Below are 19815 nucleotides of genomic sequence, written 5' to 3'. Positions count from 1 at the left end.
GTGAATATGTTCAAGATGGCTGCTGTGTATGGGCTTCATACAATTGCAGATAGGAAGGTGCTATGGGAGGATCTTTATAATTTTGTATCAGTTTGTCAAGAGCCTTGTATACCGATAGGGGACTATAATGCTGTCTATAGTGCTCATGATAGATTGAATGGTAATGCAGTGAGTGAAGCTGAGACTATTGATCTTAGAAACTTTGTCCTGAATGCTCAGTTGATGGAAGCCCCTACTACTGGTCTCTTTTACTCTTGGAATAATAAGAGTATAGGAAATGACAGAATATCAAGTAGGATTGACAAAAGCTTTGTAAATGTGGCTTGGATTAATCAATATCCTGATGTGGTTATAGAGTACAGTGCAGCAGGGATTTCAGATCACTCTCCTTTGATTTTCAATATAGCTACACAGCATGATGAAGGTGGTAGGCCATTCAAGTTTCTGAATTTTCTTGCTGACCAGAATGGTTTTGTTGAAGTGGTGAAAGAGGCTTGGGGATCAGCAAATCATAGATTCAAAATGAAAAGTATTTGGGTGAGACTTCAAGCAGTAAAAAGAGCTTTGAAAAGCTTTCACTCTAAAAAATTTTCTAAAGCTCACTGTCAGGTGGAAGAGCTAAGAAGAAAATTAGTTGTTGTTCAAGCGTTGCCAGAAGTATCTCAATTAAGTGAATTGCAAGAGGAAGAAAAGAATCTGATTGCTCAGCTGAGAAAGTGGTCTAGTATTGATGAAAGTATACTGAAGCAAAAAGCAAGAATCCAGTGGTTATCACTTGGAGACTCAAATTCCAAGTTTTTTTTCACTACAATAAAAGTGAGGAAAGCTAGGAACAAAATTGTGTTACTGCAAAATGATAGAGGAGATCAGCTGACAGAAAACTCTGAAATCCAAAATGAAATTTGCAATTTATATAAGAGGTTGCTGGGGACATGTTCAAGTCAGCTGGAAGCAATAGACTTGAATATTGTGAGAGCGGGGGCTAAGTTAAGTGTTACAGCTTGTGAGCATCTTGTGCAGCCTATCACTATGCAAGAGATAGATCAAGCTCTAGCTGACATTGATGATGCAAAAGCTCCAGGTTTGGATGGGTTTAACTCAGTTTTCTTTAAGAAGAGTTGGCTGGTTATTAAACAGGAGATATATGATGGTATACTGGATTTCTTTGACAATGGTTTTATGCACAAGCCTATCAACTGCACTGCTGTTACAATGATACCAAAAATTGATGAAGCAAAGCATGCTAAAGATTATAGGCCCATAGCCTGTTGTTCCACTCTATACAAAATAATCTCTAAAATTTTAACAAAGAGATTGCAAGCTGTGATTACTGAGGTGGTGGATAGTGCTCAGACAGGATTCATACCAGAGAGACACATTGGTGATAACATTCTATTAGCCACTGAGCTTATAAGAGGATACAATAGAAGACATATCTCTCCTAGGTGTGTGATCAAAGTGGATATTAGGAAAGCATATGACTCAGTAGAGTGGGTGTTCCTTGAAAGCATGCTCAAAGAGTTAGGCTTCCCTAGTATGTTTATTGGGTGGGTAATGGTATGTGTAAAGACAGTGTCTTATTCAATCCTTTTAAATGGAGTCCCATCTATTCCTTTTGATGCTAAGAAAGATTTAAGACAAGGAGACCCTTTGTCTCCTTTCTTATTTGCTTTGAGCATGGAATATTTGAGTAGGTGTATGGGTGATATGTGCAAGGACCCTGAGTTTAACTTCCATCCAAAATGTGAGAGAATCAAGATGACTCATCTCATGTTTGCGGATGATTTATTAATGTTTGCAAGAGCTGATGAAAGCTCCATCACCAAGATCATGTCTGCCTTCAATTCATTCTCAAAGGCTTCAGGTCTTCAAGCAAGCATAGAGAAAAGCTGCATTTATTTTGGGGGTGTTTGTCAGGAAGAAGCAAACCAGTTGGCTGAGAGAATCCAGATGCCTATTGGTACCCTGCCATTTAGGTACCTTGGAGTCCCTCTTGCATCAAAAAAGCTTAATTTCTCTCAATGTAAACCTCTCATTGATAAGATTACAGCTAGGGCTCAAGGATGGGTAGCTCATTTGCTATCTTATGCTGGAAGATTGCAGTTGGTGAAGACCATACTCAACAGTATGCAAAATTATTGGGGCCAAATATTTCCATTGCCTAAGAAATTGATAAAGGCAGTTGAAACAATCTGTAGAAAATTTCTATGGACTGGAACAGTGGATACTAGCTCCAAGGCACCTGTGGCTTGGGATTTTTTGCAGCAACCAAAGAGTACTGGTGGTCTAAATGTTACTAACATGGTCTTATGGAACAAGGCAGCAATTCTAAAACTTCTTTGGGCCTTAACTTTCAAGCAGGATAAATTGTGGGTTAGATGGGTGAATGCCTACTATATCAAGAGGCAAAACATGGAAAATGTTACTGTTAGCAGTAACACCTCATGGATACTGAGGAAAATTTTTGAAGCTAGAGAGTTGTTGGCTATAACAGGAGGATGGGAGACAGTGAGTAATCAAAGGAAATTCAGCATCAAGAAAACTTACAAGCTCCTTCTAGAAGATTTTGAGAACGTGGTCTGGAAAAGGCTACTTTGCAATAACAATGCTACACCAAAAAGCCAATTTATACTATGGCTAGCTATGCTCAATAGGCTAGCTACAGCAGAAAGAGTGAGTAAATGGAATAGAGATGTTAGTCCCCTTTGCAAAATGTGTGGCAATGAGATTGAAACAACACAACACCTGTTTTTCAACTGCATATATAGCAAGGAAATCTGGGGCAAAGTGCTGAGGTATTTGAACTCTCAACCTCAGGTTGATGCTCAGAATGAATTTGAGCTGGCCATTAAAACAGCTCGCAGCACCAAAGATAGAAACAAGCTGTATGTTATGATGTATACAGAAACTTTGTATGCCATCTGGCTTTAGAGGAATGCCAAAGTGTTTAGAGGGGTAGAGATTAATCAGAATCAAACTGTTAGAAGTATCATCTTTAGAATAGCAGTTAGATGTAATGATAAACAAAAGCAAATGCTTGTGATGTAAGTATCTGCTTTGGTGTTTTGGTGGCATTAGGAGTAGGCTGTTACTCTAATGCAGTAGATTGTACCACATTTTTTTTTTTGGTTATCAATAATAACTTTGAATTGCCAAAAAAAAAAAAAAATTACTAGGGAGGAAGAGAAATGTAGGCTAAAAGAGAGAGAGTTAAAGAGATTTATTTCTCAAATTTGGTGTGAAGAATATGATGGGTCCAGACCCCTATTTATACTAGTTGGCACGTAGAATCGGAATATGATTAGGAAACTAAAAGATAGATTTTTGAGAAAAGATAAATAATTTTAGCTAGGATGCACTATCTTTCTATGATCATATAGCTAGAATAGAGGTATATTCCATAAGATAAATAGTCTAGATGCTAATTAACCAAAAGATAAAACAAACAAATTAACCAAAAGATAAAACAAACAAATCAAACAAAATAAACAAAAGATACACATACTTAGCTCCCTGGCGGTGAGCTGCGTCAAAGCTTTGTTTTTTTATTTTTTCTTTTATTTTTAAATCTTTTTGGAATTTTCTTTTTAAAATATTTTTAATTTTATTAACCAATTACTTGGATTAGATTTGTAAACTTAATCCCAATATATAATTTGGGCTAGAATTTATTTGAAAAACCCATAATTTAATATAAAAGCCTATTCAAAATCTTTATAATTAATAAAAAAGCCTTTTTAGTATATAAAACCTTTTTTAAAAAATATAACTAATAACTTAGTAAAAATACGGAGTATTACATCAATACTCCAAATAAATTCCAGCAACTTTAAAATACTTTGAATCCTCTTTAAAAATATTTAAAAGTTATTTTTACCATTAAAACTTCAATTACTTATTTTACCTAGGATAGTACTACTATACTAGTCATTAAAATCCGTAAAACTCCATTATTAACACCCATTCTAAATTTCAGAAACTTATAAAATATTAACTCTCTTTAAACATACATAAACATGCTTAAATTCACAAGTTAAATCAATTTCATAGTTTACAACATGCTACTATGATTTTCTAATCTTTACATCCTAAAAATTCATGCTTTGATAATTAAAAACTCAATCTAAATATAATAATCAAATCTGAAATTTTATTCTTTCAATAGATAATTTATATAATCCAAGATTGATCTTTAAAACAGTAAATTAAAGTTATTAATCATAATTAGTACTCTCTTTTTTTTTTATCATTCTCACTTTCCTGTGCGCATCTTCCAATGCACGTTTTTAAATTTAAATATATTTCATTATATATTAGTAAAAATTATAACGATTGAATATTAATAAAGTACTAATTGAGACGAATCAAACAAGACCCCACATGACTATGTTTTTTCTTATAACTTGAGAACATTTGAGAAGATTCTTTCTAAACATGAATAGTATCAAGATTGGAAGTGAGACAGATAAAAAAACAGAGGGAGTACTTAAATAAAACATAAAAACACAATCTTTAATCAAAACTTGAGGAGGAAGAAAAGAATTAAACCAACGAATCAAAGAACGAAGAAGACAAAGGGGGCCGAAACACCCAGCAACAACGCCAACAGCAAGGTGGCAGCGACGGTGAAGGTTGTGGTGGTGTGGTGCCGTTTCTTGGCGAAGAAGAAAGTATTTCTTGAAGAAGAAGAAAGAGAATTGAAAGAAAATAAAAAAAAATGTGAAAGGGTAAGAGAGAGAAAGAGGGTTGGTTCTTGGGAGTTGTGTGGAGGAGAGAGAAAATTTGTGTGGTAAAATAATTGAGTTTAAGGTACTTATAAGTATGTTTTTCCTTTTGGGCTTAGGAAAAGAAGATTAGGTTTCAATAAAATTTAATGATGAATAGGATTGATGACGTAAAACTCCTAACATCAATAAAGATCTTTTTTCCTAATCCACTTAGAATTTGGATTCCTCAAGCCCATTTAAACTTTTTTCCAAATCCAATTAGTATTTCAAGGCATGCCTAAACAAAAATATTTTAACTTCCTTAAATCCTTAATATAATTCCTTTGACTTTCAAAATATTCAACCTTCTTTGAATAAATAAATCATTTCAAACTGAATTATATATAAATATAAATATATAAATACTAAAATATATTTATAATATCCATAAATTACGGGGGATTACAATCATAATGATGTTGTCATGAATAAAATTAATTAAATATAAACTAACCTCTAATAATAATTGAAAATACAATTTAAGAGAAAAATATCTCTTCATCAATCATGACCATATCAAGATTTATCAAACTTCCTCCTTTTTTATGATCCAATACCTCAAATAGTTTAGAAACGCGGAACCTTGATTTTCCAATTAGTTTTAGTTGAATTAAGTTCATGGAGAAAAGAAGAAAATTTGACATGTAGATATATGGAGAAGAAAAACATAAATAATTATACGTATACAATAAATATTCTAGGAATAAATTGATTAGTCAATTACATATTACCTCGGCAATGTTGTTGACAAACTTTCAATTGATTCTTCATGTAATGCCATCATGTTGTGCTTAAAACCATATAAATGTATTTTTTTTATCTTTATATAACTCAATTTTTATTTTGAAAGACATAATTGCTATGGTCACATATAATACATTATTTTTTTTGTTATTTAAAACAAAAATAATAATATGTTATTGTTCATCTAAATAAATATATATTCATAATCTCTAAAATTATATTGTATGCGGAACTTATTTCGAAGCATATTTCGAGCACTCTCCGTTGGTAAAAAAAAATATAATATTGCGAATTACATAGCAAAAGTTATATTCAATTTACATAGTATAATGATTTAAGTTGTTTATTAAAAACCAGATTGTAATCCTCATTTATCAAAACACCTTATATGTATTTATATCTATATTGAACACTATATTTTCTAAAAAATTAAAAATTAAAATAATGACATGACATGTTTAGATGAAGTTCTTTATAATATTCTAAAGGTTTTTTTAAAAAAATCAAATTCTAAAACATTTTTGTCATTCAAAACTCTAATATATATGTAACTTTATAGCTAAATTTATTCAATCTCTCTCTCTCTCAAACCCTAACCTCCTCTACCCTTCTTCATCAATTAAGGATTGTCATGGATGATTTCATCCATGATAAGACCCTTTTTCTCTTTTATTTTCAGTTTTAGTTCATTTTCTTGTTTTATTGAATAAATTAGTATCTCCTTATAAGATTTTTTCGATTCCTTTTATGGGGATTTTAGTCTCTGTTGTGGAGATCTCTTATTCCCCTATGGGAGTTGTGAGTATGGTTTTTTAGTCTTTAGATATCAAAAATTGTTCTCATTGGTTGAAATCTGAGACTCAACATGAAAGTATTGGAATCGCAGATGCGATAAACATGACTCGATCAAGAATGGTCTTCCCAAACTATATCATGATGATAGACTTCCTCATTAATAGCTGCATGATTCAGCAATTACAAGAAGGATGCACTATATTGCTCAATCTGGTTCATTGTAGTTTCTTCGAAGACGAATTTGGTTGACTTTGTTCGATTGTATTTTGTTTTTCTTTAATACCCATTGTAGATGTCATTTGGCCTTGAATTAATAAAATTTCTCTTTCAAAAAAAATGTAACTTTATTGATATATATTCTAGTTTTTGTTGTAATAACAAAGTTTCCTTAATAAATTTTGTTGCAATAAAATAGGGGTGGGGTAAATATGGGAAAAAATAATGGGGGTCCTGTACAGTTTTCTTAATTGTGCCCTTCTTTTGTAGTTCAAAAAAAGATAGAAGTAAGTATAAGACTCGTGTTTAAAAGTTTAAACAATAAAACTTTGATGAATTTCACGTTCTCATCATTTCTTCTCTTACACTTTTAGTATTGATCCAAATGTTTATCTTTCGTCTTATCTTTAAACAATAAAAAATATTTATATTTTGGGGCCCTTATATTTTGGGGGCCCTATTCCGTCGCCGTGATTGCATGGATCAAGAACCGCCTCTACAATACTACAGTTGAGTAAGGCTGAGATTTTGAAAGATAATATGTTTAATCTTGTACATTACACATATGATCAAATGCTATAATCACATATATTACACTATACTGATAGCTATTATTATGTTTATCTAAAAGAAAGATTAAATAATGCCTTATAATTAATCGAACTAGATATATTTTTTACGAGTTGTAAAACAATATTGTAAATAGATCTTATTCTAAAGCATATTTTAAGCACTCTCCAAGGGTAAAACATTATAATATTCTGAATTAGGTAGCAAATGTTATATTCAGTTTACATAATATAATAATTTAGGTTGTTTATTCAAAAATAAATTCTAATTAATCCCCATTCAAGACTCCTTTTATGTATTTAATAGATGTAGAATTTTATTCAAAAAAATATTTAAAATAAAAATTAATGACATGACAATCCTACGTGGCGCTATTTCATAAGTTGTATAACTATATTGTAAATGGATCTTATTTCTAAACATATTTCGAGCACTATCTAATGATACAAAAATTAAAAAATACTACAAATTACGTAGCAAAAGTTATACAAAATTACGTAATATAATAATTTAGGTTGTTCATTCAAAACCAAACTCTAATTTTCGCTTATCCATATCTCCTCATATGTATTTAAGTTTATGTAGAACTTTATTTTTGTGAGAAAATAAAAGTAAAAAATTGATGACATAACAATGCTACGTGGCACGCTCTATGCTCTAGAAATCTTGAGGAGCTCCACATACTCTTGAAAAGTTCTTCCTTTATATATACTTCATCCGTTCTGTTTCAAAAGAATCGTTTGCTTTTTCACGCAACCCAACATACTTCTTTTATCATTAATATCTTTAATTGTGCACACGTAAAAAAATATAAAAGAGTTATGATTTGATAATCTGCATCAAGACAAATCTAACAAGATCTCACTTGACTATGTTTTTCTTTATATAATGGCGATAAATTGGAGTGAAAAATGATCAATAAATAGTGTCATTTCACCCAGTATTTCATTTAAAACAGAACGGAGGAAGTATACTAGTTGTAATACCCCAAAACTTTGGTTTAAAAACATTACAAAATATTCGGTTTTGATCTATATATCCGACCAAACCTTTAGGGTGTTACCGCCGCATCTATTGTTAAAAATAAATGCAAGGCTAATTATTAGAATAAAAATTTGACTTACAAACCAAAGTATAAAAATAAACCGAACCAAATTGTCTAATTTAAACCAATCCAAAAGTAAACAATCCCAAATAACAGTACTATAATATTTATTAACCTAGGTGAACTTAAAAACTATAGATTCTCTCATTCCTGCAACATAGTTCCTTTCACCAACCTGCACAATATAAATAGGAAAAGAACAAAGGAAAAAAAATGCACAAAAAATTAGCGAAAGCTAAGTAATCACAACTCCACCCCGTAAAATAATAATAGTTGTATTTTGAAAATAATTTTTATAACATAGTACAGACAAGTATAACATACTACTGACAAGTATAACATTATGAAAACAAGTATATAATATACTTAACCATTTTAAACACTTCAAGTTTATATGATTCACACGACAACAAAATATATTATTAGAAGGGAATTGAACATCAATAGGCCGGGACTAATCCCAGTAACCACCTACTTCAACATGGATCGTCACCTAGTTGGCCAATATCGTTTTGCAGAACGTCCCTAGTGTGCACACCCCTCACTAATCTAATGGGTATCCGCAACACGCACCAATAGTATTAGGAGGAAGACAATAAAGAGTTGTAACAGAATAAGAATTAAGTATTGTTCATCACCTATGGAGGATCCAAGTCCACATGATAATTCCCTCAATTATATTTTCACTTTACGTGATTAATAAATTTTAAAAGTTATGACACATCAAATATCACAATAAACACCAAACATGAACATCTTTAGCTCAACAATTATTTTTCCCAACTTAATCACTTTATAGATTTATAATGATCAACATCTATAATTCATAATAACCAATAGGTCCATCATTACAGCCTCAAAGAGTCACAATGTCAACTTATAATAATCGTTTGTAACCTCATTAATTCACTTGTTGTACCCATTAAATTATATTATTCAAACTAGCATAGTTTTAATATGATGGAACGATAGTTACATTAATAAGTCCAACAGAAATAATCATACTAGTAAATACATATATATATATCGTATGTAGAGAAAATAGTACTACTAATAATAATAATCATAACTTTAGTCATACACGTACTAATCGTTATTCATGTCCTATAATGTATATATCAAACTTAACATATAATCACATGCTTACATCCATTACACACAGCATACAAAATTTCTAACGGGATTCTAAGTATTGATGGACATTGTGAATTACCTCGAACGCATCCCAAGTATAGCAATAGTGCCTAAAATTCACCTTCTACGTAGTTTTCGTCTACAAACAAATAATACTACCTAAAATTAGTCACTTGATATAATATCCCACAAATAAAACCAAGGTGTAAAACTTTAGTAATAACTATTAACCAAAGTCAAACAAAAAGTCACGTTTAGATAAACAATATTATTAAAAAGGTGAAAAGTTAAAATTCAAGAGTAAAATTTGCTTTGTAAATAATGAACCGTGACTTCATGTCACACTTAGAGAAAATAAGAAAACTCTTTTTTTTTTTTTTGGAAAAGAAAACAATAAAGGGCTGAACTAAAACTAGAAACTTTAAGTTCCTGCTTGCACCTGGCGCAGCAATCCATTTTCATTTATTTTTTTTTTCTTTTTAAAACCAAAAAGTTGAAGTAATCAAATCAAGAACATTTTATTACTGGACAGGCAAGAACCAGAAGAAAGAGGAATGAAGACAGAGAAAGAAGAAGAAAGAAGAAAAGAGAAGAAGGACGAAAAAGGTCGACCGGCTAGCGCTGGTATTCTTGAAAACTCACCGGCAACGGCTTAGTATTGGTTGCAATTGATTTTATTTTCTTTTTGAACCTTTGAAACACAACAATGGTGGATTCTAGATCTAGAATTTGGAACTTACCCAAGAGATGAAGAAAGTGGATTACGTGGGAATTTTTGGGTGTTTGGGGTAAATATATATATATATATATATATATATATATATATATATATATATATATAAATATAATGTTATATTCTTTCACGAACTTGTATTTCCTTGTATTTTCCAAATGGAAAGTACGGTAGTAGTCACTGACTAAGTTAGGTCTTCCGCTGCTAATCAAGAGTTAATTAATTAACTAATGATGCTTATAAGGCGAGGCGTTACATATTTAGCACGAGATTAAGGTTTTAAAATAAGGATGAAGATTAATGTCATGTAATGTTTACATGAGGGAATAGAAATTTAGGCGGTGAGGAATTAGTTAGGCGTAGGAATTGTTGTTAGGTGGTGGAGTTAGGGAGTTAGATGGTGTAGGAATTAGGATAAATATAAACTTACTTAAACATTAGTATTTATAGTAGTGATAACTTAGAACGTGGGATAAAATCATGTGTTAGTGGCAAAAACTTTTGCCCATGATGTTTCTTAACTAGAGGAACATGTTCCGCTTTGACACCCATGATCTCTGTTAAACGTGGGTTATGGATCTTTTACTGCTTCCTTAATTTAGCAACCACTTAGGTAGTAAATCAAAAATCCTATTTAATTAAAAAGTATTTTAATTAATAAAACCGAAATAAAATCCTTTTACCAAAAATATTATCATTAAACTATTTTACATAAAATCGAAAAGGATATTTATTATCTCATAAAAATAAAATCTTTTCCTTAACAAGGTTTTCCTTAAAATCAGATTTTTTTTACTTAAATAAAACGGTTTCCTAGAATCTAGGAATAAATCACCCATACGACATTATTAACAGTTGTACTGCTTCATGTTATGTCTAAGTTCCTTTTAATAGTTAGTTCTTTTAAACTTAATATGACAGTGACAGTTGGTCTGCTCCTTACAAAGGAATAGATGCTCATTCTTATTCTAACTTGTCACAGTTGCTTACCATTCTTACTCATTCCTTTCCATAGGAACTAGAAACAAAAAGTCTTGCTTTGATCTTCTTGCTCCAATGCTTCTCCAGTACCAAATCTTTGAACACCTTCCCTTAGTCTTCAAAATCCAACTTGATTTCTTCTTTTACTTAGTATTCTCTTTGCTCCTTTCATTGATACCTTGTATATTCATTCACTTAACAACTTGTTAGTTCAATACTTAGTTTGCATCTTTGTCCCTTTGTCATCATCAAAACTAGAGTTTAACAATTTTCCCCTTTTTGATGATAACAACAAAGTTACAAAGTAAGGAAAATAAAATAACAAATAACTTAAGGAAATGAAAGACAGAAAAAATACTTGCTATAATTTTTAGTAAGGCAGATTAAGGATTTTTATGGTTTAAGTTTTTTTAATTTTTCAAGATTTTCAACTTCGTTTGTTCCTAGTATCTTTTCCCCTTTGTCATCCTTAAAAAGATCAAATTCTTAGTGATTTTGGGAAGACTAATATGTACAAGACGCGAAGAACATTAACAAGCACAAAAAGAAATGGTTAAGTGAGGAAGGTCAAAGGTTAGACTTGCTCAAACATCAATCACAGAATACTAGCCATTCCAAGCAAAGAAATTATTCATTTAAATCATAAATGAAGACAAATGTAGCAAAAGTCATCATATTTATAACATTTGTTTCATAAAAGTACAACATAGAAAAGGAAGAAAAGAAAAGAAACAAAAGCTAAGAGTTCTTGTTCCTTTAAGAGAAACAAGACTAAACATTAGGAAGGGAAGGGGAGTTGTGTTCCTCTATTACTTTTTCTTCAACCACCTCCTCCAACTTCTTCATCACCTCCTCATGATGCCCATCAAGTTGCTTCTTTAAAGTGTTGATTTCTTGGGCCATCATCTCCATCTCCTTTTGTTGTTCTATCATCGTATCACTAAGGACTTTCATTAAACCCATCATCTTATCCATTTTATCATCCAAAGTCCGGTGAAAAGGAGATTGTAGAACTTGATCATATGTTGAGAAGAGAGACACACTTTATTTACCCAACTAAAATCATCCGAATGAACCCGTTCCTTTCCCTTAGAACTAAAGTCAATAGATGGTTTAGGTGGAGGTAATGGCGGATCTTGACCAACTATTTAACCGGGTCCAAATAGATAAATTTTTTATGAATAAAAACACTTATAAGAGTGCGCCAAATTTTTTGATGAATAACATGAGTATTATTAATGATCGAAAAGAAATTATTGCTAATGTAATTATTCTAATTAAATCTCAATCATACCTATTCAAATTTTAAGTAACTTTTTTCATTTATATGTTTGACCATTATCAAATCTTCAAGGAATTCAAAAAGAATAGTTCGTAAGTGGATAATTTTTTAAGAAATTGATGGATTAGTTCATCATTAGTCACTAAATAAATTGCCAAATTGCTTTTTTAAGTCACAACAAAAAAATAGCTTATATTTTATGATTGTTAGGAATGATTTGAGGAAAAAATACGAATTACAGTGGGAGAAACATAAGCTTTGTTTTTTTTTTTTGAAAAAAAAAGAAAATAGTAACAATATATGAAAAACATTTTCCAAAATTAGGCAAATAAATAGAAGCCAAAGATATAGGATAAGAGAAAAGAAAGACACTTAAAATAAAGAGAGAAGAAAATTCGAAGAGAAAAGCACTAAAAATGATGAGAGAAGAAACTTTGATAAACAAAAATACCTACAAATCTAGGTTGCAAGGTTCGAACCTTCAACCTAAGCTTTTCCTTAGTACCTAAGCGCTTTCTTCTCAACCATTGCGCCAACATTTAATTCATGTGATGAAATGCAATTGCTTCATTTTATTTACATATAGTTACGGGGGGCCAGGCCCCCATTAGTCCCCCTTATGATCCGACACTGGGTGGAGGAACTGGGGTATTTTCTTGGGATGGTCCTGTTGTTCCTATGAGAGGGACAGAAGGTGAAGTGGTGGTGTAAAGTGAAGGAAGAAATGGAGTTTGTAGTGGAAGGTCAGTGGATGTAGAGGAGAAAAGCTTTGGTTCATTCATCTCAACCTTCATCTGTTCATAACTGGAAGAAACAGAGAAGGATGAGGGAGATGGAAGGAATTATAGTGAGGGTAATTGGTATTTTTGGTGAGGATGGATGAGTGGGTTCCTAGCGGAGCTGGTAGGCAGTTCCTCTTCATCGGATAGGACAAAAGTTGAGTCCTCATTAGAAGGAACATGTGTAGTTTTGGTAATCTGCAACCTAGAACTTTGCTTAAATCTCTTAGGAGCCAGAGGGGTAGGCTTTTTGGAAACAATTTTGCGTCTCTTGGGTAGTTGTTCTTTTAGTTCAATAGGGGCAGAAACTTGTTCCTCTAGTTATATTTCCACTAGTTCATCTTCAACTGTCTTTGGTAGTTTTCTCTTTTGAGAGAAACTAGATGCAACCTTCCCTTAAGTTAAAATCCCATCTTGGATAAAGAGGTCCAATCCAACAAAGTCTTTTCATTTAATATATATATTACCTTATTTAATTTTCAAGGTAAGATAACCAGTGGTCTTGATTTTGAAGTGAGAAAGAAGAGAGGTGATCAAAGCACCATAGCCAACAACATACACATCGATTTTCTAGGCAATGAGTAAGGTGCTGGATAAATGGAGAGGGGAAGTTTATTTAGATGTGATGGTCAAGGCAAAACATGTAACACATATATAGGAGTCCCACTTCATTCCTCTTTTCAGTTTGAGGAATGAGTGCTCTTCAAACAAGGTTAAACAAAATTTTATGGACAGGAGAGAGGAGATTGTGATTAAGTTTTGTTTGGCCAGCAGTTCTCCCAAAAGATTTGACAATGTCATCTTGGGAGAAATTTGGAAAGGAGACAGTTCTTTTCCTCTTATAATATAGATCAGTTCCTTTGCGAAGAACTTCTCATTTTTTTTTCTAAAGTTTCTTGGGAAAATTTTATTTTCTTCCCACTAACTTCAGTAGTACATACTCCATCAGTATGATGAAGTTTGCATAAAACTCATCCAGAGCTAAATGAACCAATGCATTGTTTAATGAGGTTTCAAAAAGGTACTCTGTACCTTTTTCCTTTAGGATCTCAAGTAGTTCATTGAGTTGAACTTTCTTGTCCCATTCTAGATAAACACAAAATCCTAAAACATACCTAGAATTACTTCGTTCCACTCTTTTCTCGGAGGAAGAAGCGACAGTTCCTTTGGAATGGAACAAGCGTAGCTTGTTCTTCCCCCTCAACTGATTCTGGGATTTCTTCTTCATCATCTTCCCCAATCAGTTTTCTTCTTCTCACACTTCTCCTTGGTGACTCCAATTTTTCTACCGCAATTATTGTTTATTGAGATTTTTTGATTTCTAGGATTTTGGGAGGAGAAGAGGGGTTTTCCATTTGAGAGTTTGTGGGAATTTTTGCTTTTGGAAAATGTGAATTGAGAGAGGTTTTTGCCATTTTATGAAGGAAAATTTAGGTTTTATATGTGGTTTGAATAGGTGTAAAGGAGATGATTAATGGTGAAGATGAATCGATTAAAGGAACACGATTTTGGAACGGAAGAAAGAAAAAGAAGGAAGATGCATGTAACAGTAAATGGAGAGTTACACACGTAAAATTTATAAGATAAAATAAAAGTAAAAGAAAAGATAAAAATTGAATCAAGACTTGATAAATCCGATTCCTATATTTTTGGGATTTTCGGATTTTCATGAACTTTTTAATTTATGGAAAGAAAAAGAAAATATTAAGGAACTTGTGCTATAGGAACAACTTATGCTAATTATTGATATATAACTTAATCTGAGTACTTGAAGACTAAGTTATGGATATGTGAAATTATGAACTTGGAACACTCACAAGTTATAATTTTCGGATTCTTAGTTTAGTTGGAACACTCGACAACTTCACTAAGGGTGTTTATACTTTTATGAGAAACACTCGATCACAAAAGCTAAACAATGAAGATGAGTATTGAACCACAACACTCATTAATCAATTCACAATGCCGAGTGAATTCGTTAGCAAAATCAAAACTCTAATCTACCTTTTATTGAAAATAACTCATCCCTTATATAGGGTACAACTTATACTAATCCAACTAGGATTAGTTAGGTTTATCTCCTAGTAATTTAACTTATCCTACTTTAATTATTATTACTCCTACTCCTAAAGATAACATGAACAACATGTTTATCTTTTTAAACATAAAATTATCTATACTCTAGCTAGACAACAATGTCCTTGCGCCAACCATAATCCATGAATTATGAAATCATTTATGCCACGCATTTCCTGACGACTTAGTATCAGTTCCTTTTCTACCATGCTTGTATCAACCTCCTGATCATCCTCCCCTTCTTTAAAAGGAATTGACCTCAATTCTTGTACTTGCGTGTCATCCAAGTAAGGACTTAAATCTCCAACATTAAAAGTACTAGCTACGCCATATTCACTGCCTATGTCGAGTTTATATGCATTGTCTCCGATTCTATCTATGACTCGAAAAGGTCCTTCGGCTCGAGGCATGAGTTTATGTTTACGTTTAATTACCTGGGAAACGTTCTTTGCGTAGATGAATCCATACCAAATCACCCTTTTCGAATATGCGCGGCTTTCTACCCTTATTGGCGTGTTGCTTATACATGTTGTTTACTTTCTCAATTCGATCCTTCACTTGTTTATGGAGGCGAACCATGGCTTCAGCATGTTTCCTCGCATCATCATGTACGTACTCGGTTTTTGGTAAGTTGATCAAATCAATAGGCACATACGGGTTAACACCATATACGATCTCGAAAGGAGAATGCTGAGTTGCGTATGTAGGTGTCCGGTTGTAAGCAAATTCGGCATGGCACAGCTTAACATCCCAATCCTTCCCTGTCTTGCTCACGAGCCCTCGAAGTAAAGATCCAATGGTCCTGTTCGTGACCTCGGTTTGCCCGTCAGTTTGCGGGTGGTGTGACATGCTAAACAAGAGTTTGGTGCCAACCAATTTCCATAAACCTTTCCAAAAGTAACTGAGAAACTTACTATCACGATCCGAAACAATAGTTTTCGGGACTCCATGTAAGCGAACAATTTCTTTAAAATAAAGGCTTGCGACTCCCACTGCATCTTTGGTTTTGTTACAAGCCACAAAGTGCGCCATTTTAGAAAAACGGTCAACAACAACCATGAGCGAATCCTTACCTCTTTGTGTTCTAGGTAAAGCCACAATAAAATCCATACTTACGTCTTCCCAAGGGCGTTCTGGTACGGGGAGTGGCGTATAAAGTCCCTTGTGAAAAGTGCTTTTGGGTCGTTGACAAGTCCCACACCGTGCCAACACTGCTCGTACATCCCCATGCATTTTGGGCCAATAGAAGTGCTCGTGTAACAAATCAATTGTTTTATTGATGCCAAAATGCCCTGCTAATCCCCCTCCATGAGCCTCCCGAATTAAAAGGTCTCGTATAGTGCATTTAGGAATGCATAATTTGTTGCCTTTGAATAAAAAGCCATCGACCATATTGAACTGATTTGCGATATTATGCTGACACTCATTGTAAATCGTGCTAAAATCCGGATCTCCCGCATAGTACTCTTTTATAAGTTCGAACCCCAAGACTCTCGAATCCACCATGGTGAGCAAATCATGTTTTCGTGACAGTGCATCCGCAACGACGTTCGTCTTCCCTGCCTTGTATTTTGCCACGAAATTGAAGGATTGGAGGAACTCAACCCACTTGGCATGTCTTGTATTTAATTTTTGTTGGCTATTAATGTGCCGTAATGAGTCATGGTCTGAATGCAAGATGAAAGCCTGAGGTTTGAGATAGTGGCTCCAATGGTCTAAGGCAAGCACCATAGCATAAAATTCCTTGTCGTACGTGGAATAGTTTAACTTGCTACTATTCAATTTCTCACTGAAATAACAGATTGGTTTACCTCCTTGTGTGAGTACCGCGCCAATTCCCGTTCCACTTGCGTCACATTCGACTTCGAAAGGTTGCGCGAAGTCTGGCAATGCTAGTATGGGCGCATTGCACATTTTCTCCTTCATCAATTCAAACACCTTCTGTGCTTGTTGCGTCCATGTGAATTTGCCGTGCTTGGTGCATTCCGTGATTGGGCTCATAATAGTGCTAAATTTTTTTATAAATCGCCTATAAAACGATGCCAAACCGTGGAAGGAACGTACCTGTGTGACTGTAGTTGGTATTGGCCATGAAGCAATTGCCTCGACCTTCTTAGGATCCACTTTTATACCCTTGTTCGTCACAATATAGCCTAGAAAGCCGATTTTTTGCTGCATAAAATCACACTTTTCGAGCTTGGCATAACTTCTGCTTCTGTAGTGCCTCAAACACTTGACGTAGATGCCCTAGGTGCTCATCCTCACCTCCACTGTATACCAAAATATCATCCAAATATACTACCACAAATTTGCCAATAAAAGGGCGAAATACTTCGTTCATCAACCGCATAAAAGTACTTGGGGCATTCGTTAATCCAAATGGCATCACTAACCACTCATACAAGCCATGTTTTGTTTTAAAAGCGGTTTTCCATTCATCCCCTTCCCTCATTCGAATTTGATGGTATCCACTTCGAAGATCAATTTTCGAGAATAGTTTGGCGCCACTTAGTTCGTCTAATAAATCATCCAATCGTGGAATAGGGAACCTGTATTTTATAGTGATGTTATTGACGGCTCGACTATCAATACACATGCGCCATGTCCCGTCCTTCTTTGGTACCAAAAGTGTAGGTACTGCACAGGGGCTCATGCTTTCTCGAACATATCCTCTCTCCATCAACTCATCTATCTGCTTCTGCATTTCCTTTGTTTCTTCGGGGTTACATCGGTATGGCGGTTTGTTGGGTATGGATGCCCCAGGTATCAAATCAATCTGATGTTCAATTCCTCTTATGGGTGGCAATCCTTGAGGTAAATCATCGGGGAAGACTCCCTCAAATTCTCGTAATAATTCCTGCAACTTACGATTATCCACATTGGTGAATGATTTTATTTCCTTGGCTATGAGAACATAGGCCAGCTGGTGGTGGTGGAATTCCTTCTCAAATTGTTTCCTATTGACGTACATGATTTTCTTACTTTCCTTAGTGGTATTCCTTTTTGTGGCCTTGATATCACTAGGGTGTAATGGTAGTAATATTCTAGTTTTTCCCCCTTGTGTGACCGTATAAGTGTTAGCCTCTCCGTCGTGGATGGTCTTCCTGTCATATTGCCACGGCCTCCCCAGCAAGATATCACACGCATCCATTGGTACAATGTCACATAATACCTCGTCTCGATACTTTCCAATTGCAAAGTTGATTAATGTCTGCTTCCTCACCGAGACTTCATTATCCTCATCCATCCACTTAAGCTTGTATGGTTTAGGGTGTCTCGTGGTTGATAGTTGTAGTTTTGTCACGAGCTCTGCAGCTACGACGTTGGCGCAGCTTCCCCTATCGACTATTAATTTACACGCGAGTCATTCACCTTGCACCGTGTGTGGAAAATGTTTTCCCGCTGCGTTTCATCTACAGATTTCGAGTGTAGCACCCTTCTTAAAACCAAATTGTTCTGTCCCTCGTCCTCCTCGTCACTGCTCTCAGGTTTGCATTCTTGATCACGGTCCACCTCATCCTTTCCCTCGTTTTGGAAATCTTCAATCTCACGTACATCTCGTAATGATAAAACCCGAGCCGTTGGGCATTCTCTCTTGTAGTGGCTATAACCCTTGCATTTAAAACATTGTATCTTGGGTGTGCCGTCGTCCAAGGTGGCCTCCTTCCTCCCTTTATCCTTATCCATGTTGGAAGACATCTTATCCTCGCTTTTGTTCGCGCCCGAGGCCATGGATATTGGCGTTTGTTTGGATGGCGTAGCGAATGTATTCGAAAAGGCTTTGTTTGGTGTTCTTTTTCCTTGTGATTCTACCATTGCTGCGAGTTTACAGAACTCATGAAACGATAGGGTGGGTTGCAGCTCTACCTTGTCACGGATCTCGTAATTTAAGCCACCTAGGAACCGAGCCATAGTTTGTTCCTCCCTTTCTTCAACATCACACATGATCGACAATTTCTCGAATTCCTCTATGTACTGCGCAATGCTCTTCGCGCCTTGCTTCAACGTGGCTAGTTTCACATACAAAGATTGCTGATAATTATTGGGGACGAACCTTTGCCTTAGTACCTTCTTTAATTTCTCCCAAGTCTCGATCTTTTTCTTTCCCCCTCTGCTACGTTGTTTTTTCACGTTTACGTACCATAAAGCTGCGTATTTTGTTAATTTCGCCACTGCAATCTTGAATTGTTTTTCGTTGCTAGTTCCCTTGTATTCGAAGAATCTTTCTAAAGCCAACTCCCAATCAAGATAGATTTCGGGTTCACCTTGGCCATCATAATCACTTACTTCGAATTTAAGTCCACGATCATCATCCGTTTTATCGTTCTTGTTATTCCTGGATTCGTGGTTGATAACCTTGAGGGTCAATTGCGTGACCATCTCTTGCAATGCTGCTGTTTGTTGCGCTAAGGCTTCAATTAATGGATCCCGTGGGATAATCTGATTCGCTGCATCGTTATCTCCCATGATGTTTGTCGCCTAAACCAAAGCTCTTGATACCACTTGATATATAACTTAATCTGAGTACTTGAAGACTAAGTTATGGATATGTGAAATTATGAACTTGGAACACTCACAAGTTATAATTTTCGGATTCTTAGTTTAGTTGGAACACTCGACAACTTCACTAAGGG

Source organism: Beta vulgaris, chromosome 2 (assembly GCF_026745355.1).
Source record: "Beta vulgaris subsp. vulgaris cultivar EL10 chromosome 2, EL10.2, whole genome shotgun sequence".
Taxonomy (NCBI): domain Eukaryota; kingdom Viridiplantae; phylum Streptophyta; class Magnoliopsida; order Caryophyllales; family Amaranthaceae; genus Beta; species Beta vulgaris.
The sequence above is the reverse complement of the archived record's forward strand: the minus strand, read 5'-3'. Positions refer to the sequence as shown.